A 6,410-nucleotide genomic window follows, 5' to 3' on the forward strand; every position below is an offset into this window, starting at 1 on the left:
CGTAAAGGGTTACGTCGATGCAAACTTTGACACTAATCGGGATGACTCTGAGTAGTAAACCGGATTCGTATAGTAGAACAGTTATTTGGAATAGCTCCAAGTTGGAGCGTGGAAGCAGCATTTATAATATGACCTAGAGATTTGCGAAGTACATACGGATCTGAATGTTGCAGACCCGTTGACTAAAACCTCTCTCACAAGCAAAACATGATCAAACCCAGAACTCATTGAGTCTTAATCACATGATGATGTGAACTAGTTTAGTGACACTAGTAAACTCTTTGGATGTTGGTCACATGGCGATGTGACCTGTGAGTGTTAATCAAATGGCGATGTGAACTAGATTATTGACTCTAGTGCAAGTGGGAGACTGTTGGAAATATGCCCTAGAGGCAATAATAAATTGATTATTATTATATTTCCTTGTTCATGATAATCGTTTATTATCCATGCTAGAATTGTATTGATAGGAAACTCAGATACATGTGTGGATACATAGACAACACCATGTCCCTAGTAAGCCTCTAGTTGACTAGCTCGTTGATCAATAGATGGTTACGGTTTCCTGACCATGGACATTGGATGTCGTTGATAACGGGATCACATCATTAGGAGAATGATGTGATGGACAAGACCCAATCCTAAGCCTAGCACAAGATCGTGTAGTTCGTATGCTAAAGCTTTTCAAATGTCAAGTATCATTTCCTTAGACCATGAGATTGTGCAACTCCCGGATACCGTAGGAATGCTTTGGGTGTGCCAAACGTCACAACGTAACTGGGTGGCTATAAAGGTACACTACAGGTATCTCCGAAAGTGTCTGTTGGGTTGGCACGAATCGAGACTGGGATTTGTCACTCCGTGTAAACGGAGAGGTATCTCTGGGCCCACTCGGTAGGACATCATCATAATGTGCACAATGTGATCAAGGAGTTGATCACGGGATGATGTGTTACGGAACGAGTAAAGAGACTTGCCGGTAACGAGATTGAACAAGGTATGGGGATACCGACGATCGAATCTCGGGCAAGTACATACGCTAGACAAAGGGAATGTATACGGGATTGATTGAATCCTCGACATCGTGGTTCATCCGATGAGATCATCGTGGAACATGTGGGAGCCAACATGGGTATCCAGATCCCGCTGTTGGTTATTGACCGGAGAGAGTCTCGGTCATGTCTGCATGGTTCCCGAACCCGTAGGGTCTACACACTTAAGGTTCGATGACGCTAGGTTATAGGGAATAGATATACGTGGTTACCGAATGTTGTTCGGAGTCCCGGATGAGATCCCGGACGTCACGAGGAGTTCCGGAATGGTCCGGAGGTAAAGATTTATATATGGGAAGTCCTGTTTTGGTCGCCGGAAGTTTCGGGGTTTATCGGTAATGTACCGGGACCACCGGGAGGGTCCCGGGGGTCCACCAAGTGGGGCCACCAGCCCCGGAGGGCTGCATGGGCCAAGTGTGGGAGGGGACCAGCCCCAGGTGGGCTGGTGCGCCCCCCACCAAGGCCCAAGGCGCAAGGGAGAGTGGAAGGGGGCAAACCCTAGGCTCAGATGGGCCTAAGGCCCACCTAGTGGTGCGCCCCCCTCTCTCCCCCCTTGGCCGCCCCCCTAGATGGGATCTAGGGCTGGCCGCCACCCCTAGGGGTGGAAACCTAGGTGGGGGCGCAGCCCCTCCCCTCCCCCTATATATACTTGAGGTTTTGGGCTGCCACACGATTCTCTCCTTCTTGGCGCAGCCCTACCCCTCTCCCTCCTCGTCTCTTGCGGTGCTTGGCGAAGCCCTGCTGGAGTACCACGCTCCTCCACCACCACCACGCCGTTGTGCTGCTGCTGGATGGAGTCTTCCTCAACCTCTCCCTCTCTCCTTGCTGGATCAAGGCATGGGAGACGTCACCGGGCTGTACGTGTGTTGAACGCGGAGGTGCCGTCCGTTCGGCACTAGGATCTCCGGTGATTTGGATCACGACGAGTACGACTCCTTCAACCCCGTTCTCTTGAACGCTTCCGCATAGCGATCTACAAGGGTATGTAGATGCACTCTCCTTCCCCTCGTTGCTGGTTTCTCCATAGATAGATCTTGGTGACACGTAGGAAAATTTTGAATTTCTGCTACGTTCCCCAACAGTGGTATCAGAGCTAGGTCTATGCGTAGATTTCTATGCACGAGTAGAACACAAAGTAGTTGTGGGCGTTGATTTTGTTCAATATGCTTACCGTTACTAGTCCAATCTTGATTCGGCGGCATTGTGGGATGAAGCGGCCCGGACCGACCTTACACGTACTCTTACGTGAGACTGGTTCCACCGACTGACATGCACTAGTTGCATAAGGTGGCTAGCGGGTGTCTGTCTCTCCCACTTTAGTCGGATCGGATTCGATGAAAAGGGTCCTTATGAAGGGTAAATAGCAATTGGCATATCACGTTGTGGTTTTTGCGTAGGTAAGAAACGTTCTTGCTAGAAACCCATAGCAGCCACGTAAAACATGCAAACAACAATTAGAGGACGTCTAACTTGTTTTTGCAGGGTATGCTATGTGATGTGATATGGCCAAAAGGATGTGATGAATGATATATGTGAATGTATGAGATTGATCATGTTCTTGTAATAGGAATCACGACTTGCATGTCGATGAGTATGACAACCGGCAGGAGCCATAGGAGTTGTCTTAATTTATTATGAGATTGATCATGTCTTGTATGAGATTGATCATGTTCTTGTAATAGGAATCACGACTTGCATGTCGATGAGTATGACAACCGGCAGGAGCCATAGGAGTTGTCTTAATTTATTTATGACCTGCGTGTCAACATAAACGTCATGTAATTACTTTACTTTATTGCTAACGTTAGCTGTAGTAGTAGAAGTAATAGTTGGCGAGACAACTTCATGAAGACACGATGATGGAGATCATGATGATGGAGATCATGGTGTCATGCCGGTGACAAGATGATCATGGAGCCCCAAGATGGAGATCAAAGGAGCTATATGATATTGGCCATATCATGTCACTATTATTTGATTGCTGTGATGTTTATCATGTTTCAAGGATCCCAGATCTTGATGTCAAGAGGAGAGATGCCACATGTCTTTTTGGGGGAAAGACATGTTCATATGAACTCATTTGAATTAGTTCTATTCAGCTCTGATTTTCTGTTTCCTATCTTCTCCCAATATCCCATGTAAGATTCAGGGGGAGCAAGACACCTAAGGGAAAAGAAATCAGCCAAATTCATTGCATATCTTTATTTTTGGGGACATGTTGAATCCAATGATATCACTCTCTACATGTCATCCCAGTCTTGGTATTCTTGTGGTTTCTTTTGTTTGCTCTGGCTAGTGGACGTACCTGTGTTATCTAACCATGTTTGTGCAGGTTCATTCCATCCTAAGCCAACTCGAGACCACAAGGTAAGTATATGCATCAAGATCATGAGTATGAGGAGTTCTTGCTTATGTACATACTGTTTGCAAGAAGGACTCATGAGCATGAAGGTATTTTTCTTGATGATCTTTTGCTCTGATGCATATGGCCAAGATACATGTAACACACTGCCTACTCTGTCATGTTTATGCTCTCACATGCCTCTATATTTCATATTTACATGAGTGCATACATGTAGGGGGAGCCTATGCTTGTTACATGTCCTTCCAAAGCTTTACTTGTTGTTATTTATATCTTTATCCAAAGCTTTGATGTATGTTGCCATCAATTACCAAAAAGGGGGAGATTGAAAGCACAAGTGCTTCCTAGGTGGTTTTTATAATTGATGACAACATATCTCTTGTTGGACTAACACTTCTATCTAGCATGTTTCAGATAAGTTCAACAATGGCATGGCATGGACGTGAAAGTGGAACCCTCAAAATGTTAAGGACAAAGGATTGGCTCAAGCTCAAAAGCTCAAGACTCTTCATTTTATATTTTAGTGATCCAAGATCACATTGAGTCCATAGGAAAAGCCAATACTATCAAGGAGGGATGAGGTGTTTCTTAATGAGCCTCTTGCTTCATGTGCTTAATGATATGCTCCAAAAACCCTCAACTACTTTCCCATATCCTAAACTCTAAGCCAAACTCGGTCCTACCGATTTTTCCTATCCGGCGCCACCGAGTTTCATTTGTCATTAGCCACTGCCAAACCCTAGAAATTCAGTCCTACGGTTCCACCGATAAGGTTCTCGGTCCCACCGAGATATGCAATCGGTCCCACCGAGATTGCAATGTAAACTCAGTGTTTCCCCTTTGTAACTTTTTGGTCTCACCGAGTTCCACTCGGTCTCACCGAAAGAGCAAATCGGTCCCACCGAGTTTGCCTGACCAACTCTCTGGTTAGCTAATTACCAAACTCGGTCTCACCGAGTTTGTGTAATCGGTCTCACCGAGATTACGTTATGCCCAAACCCTAACCGAATCGGTCCTACCGAGTTGCATGTCAGTCCCACCGAAATTCCTAACGGTCACTAGGTTTACATTTTCGATCCGACCGAGTTTTATGATTCGGTCCCACCGAGATTGGAAAACCGTGTAACGGTTGGATTTTGTGTGGAGGCTATATATACCCCTCCACCTCTTTCTCATTCGAAGAGAGAGCCATCAGAACACACACATCATTCCAGCTCATATGTTCTGAGAGAGAACCACCTACTCATGTGTTGAGACCAAGACATTCCATTCCTACCATATGAATCTTGATCTCTAGCCTTCCCAAGTTGCTTTCCACTCAAATCTTCTTTCCACCAAATCCAAATCCTATGAGAGAGAGTTGAGTGTTGGGGAGACTATCATTTGAAGCACAAGAGCAAGGAGTTCATTACCTACACACCATTTGTTACTTCTTGGAGAGTGGTGTCTCCTAGATTGGCTAGGTGTCACTTGGGAGCCTCCGACAAGATTGTGGAGTTGAACCAAGGAGTTTGTAGGCGACCTGACCCGAATGGATCACGTCTACTGTGCTACGGTGTCATCCCTGGATCAGTAATGCTGACACCACACAGTACATCGAAGGATTTATAGCAGAGTGGCAATCACACACTTATTACATCGTTGTCTCAAAGAGAACTTATTACAATAAATATGGCTTAAGGCCATCTAATAACGATAACAGCGGAAGACTCGGAAGATAAATGGGTCCATCAACTCCAACGGCATCACTGAGTATAGGGCCACGACCTAAAAGCACCTTACTCGTCGTCTGAAAAGTCTGCAACATGAGAAGTTGCAGCCCGAAAACGGGTCAGCACATGGAATATGCTGGCAATGTAACACATAGAGAGTAATGGAATGAAGCAGCTATACTATATGCATATATGGCTGGTGGAAAAGCTCTATGGTTATAGTTTTGCGTAAAGCCAGTTTTTCCCTACTGCAAAGGAATAAATTTTTTTAACTATCATGGTGGTTGTGAAACATCGAGAATGGTTGACAGCATTCCGATCCCAATTAAGTGAACAATTAAAACCCAACAACATTAATTAGAGTAACATGATGAGATTCACATGATATTCAAGTACTAGATACTCAAGTTGTCCATAACCGGGGACACGGCTAATCATGATTAGTTTGTACACTCTGCAGAGGTTTGCGCACTTTTCCCCACATGACTCGATCGCCTCCGTTTGTTTTCTCGCACTACATGGTGTTTGAGAAACGGATGACCGAGACATAGTCTTTCAGAAGCGCTAGCACCTTACATGTGGGGTAGACCGTACCACCTACAACCCCTACATCTGCTAGTCCACCCCGTAAGAGTTCGCACAACTTAGTCAACTATGCCAGAGCCCATAGTAGCATGTGGCTGCCCACGGAAGTTTCTAGCATGAATTATCTTATGATCCCTTTGAGCCTGGGTGGCGGTCCAAAAAAACAGGCAAGTCCTGATAGACATCAGGTGCCTCAATCCACCCAGATGTGTGTTTAAGTTGCCACCTTAGATAAACCATTAATTAACAATACTCACATCTGTCATGGATATCACTCACCCAATCCACGTCTACTAGCATAGCATGGCATACAAACATAGAAGTAACTCCCAAAGGTTTCATAATAATACAGGTAATAGGTACTACCTCATCTACTTCCCATCCCACAATTTAATTAGATCCTAATCATGCAATGTGAGAGGATTGATCTAATGCAATAAAACATGGGTTGTAGAAAAGGTATGATCAAAGTGTTACTTGCCTTGCTGATGATGCGCGAGTCCTAGGGTTTCGAAGTAACAGGCGGCGCAATCCGGGTAATCTATCGCAGACAAACAACAAGCACACAATAAGAACTCATCTAATGCACAGGTAAAATTCGAACAAGAGAACGAACCAGGAAGTTCAACTTAAGAACTTCGGTTGCAAAGAAAGAACGAACCGAACAAAGAAACAGAAAACAAACGGCGGAAGAAAACA

This window comes from Triticum urartu, chromosome 4 (genome assembly GCF_003073215.2).
Source record: "Triticum urartu cultivar G1812 chromosome 4, Tu2.1, whole genome shotgun sequence".
Classification (NCBI taxonomy): Eukaryota; Viridiplantae; Streptophyta; class Magnoliopsida; order Poales; family Poaceae; genus Triticum; species Triticum urartu.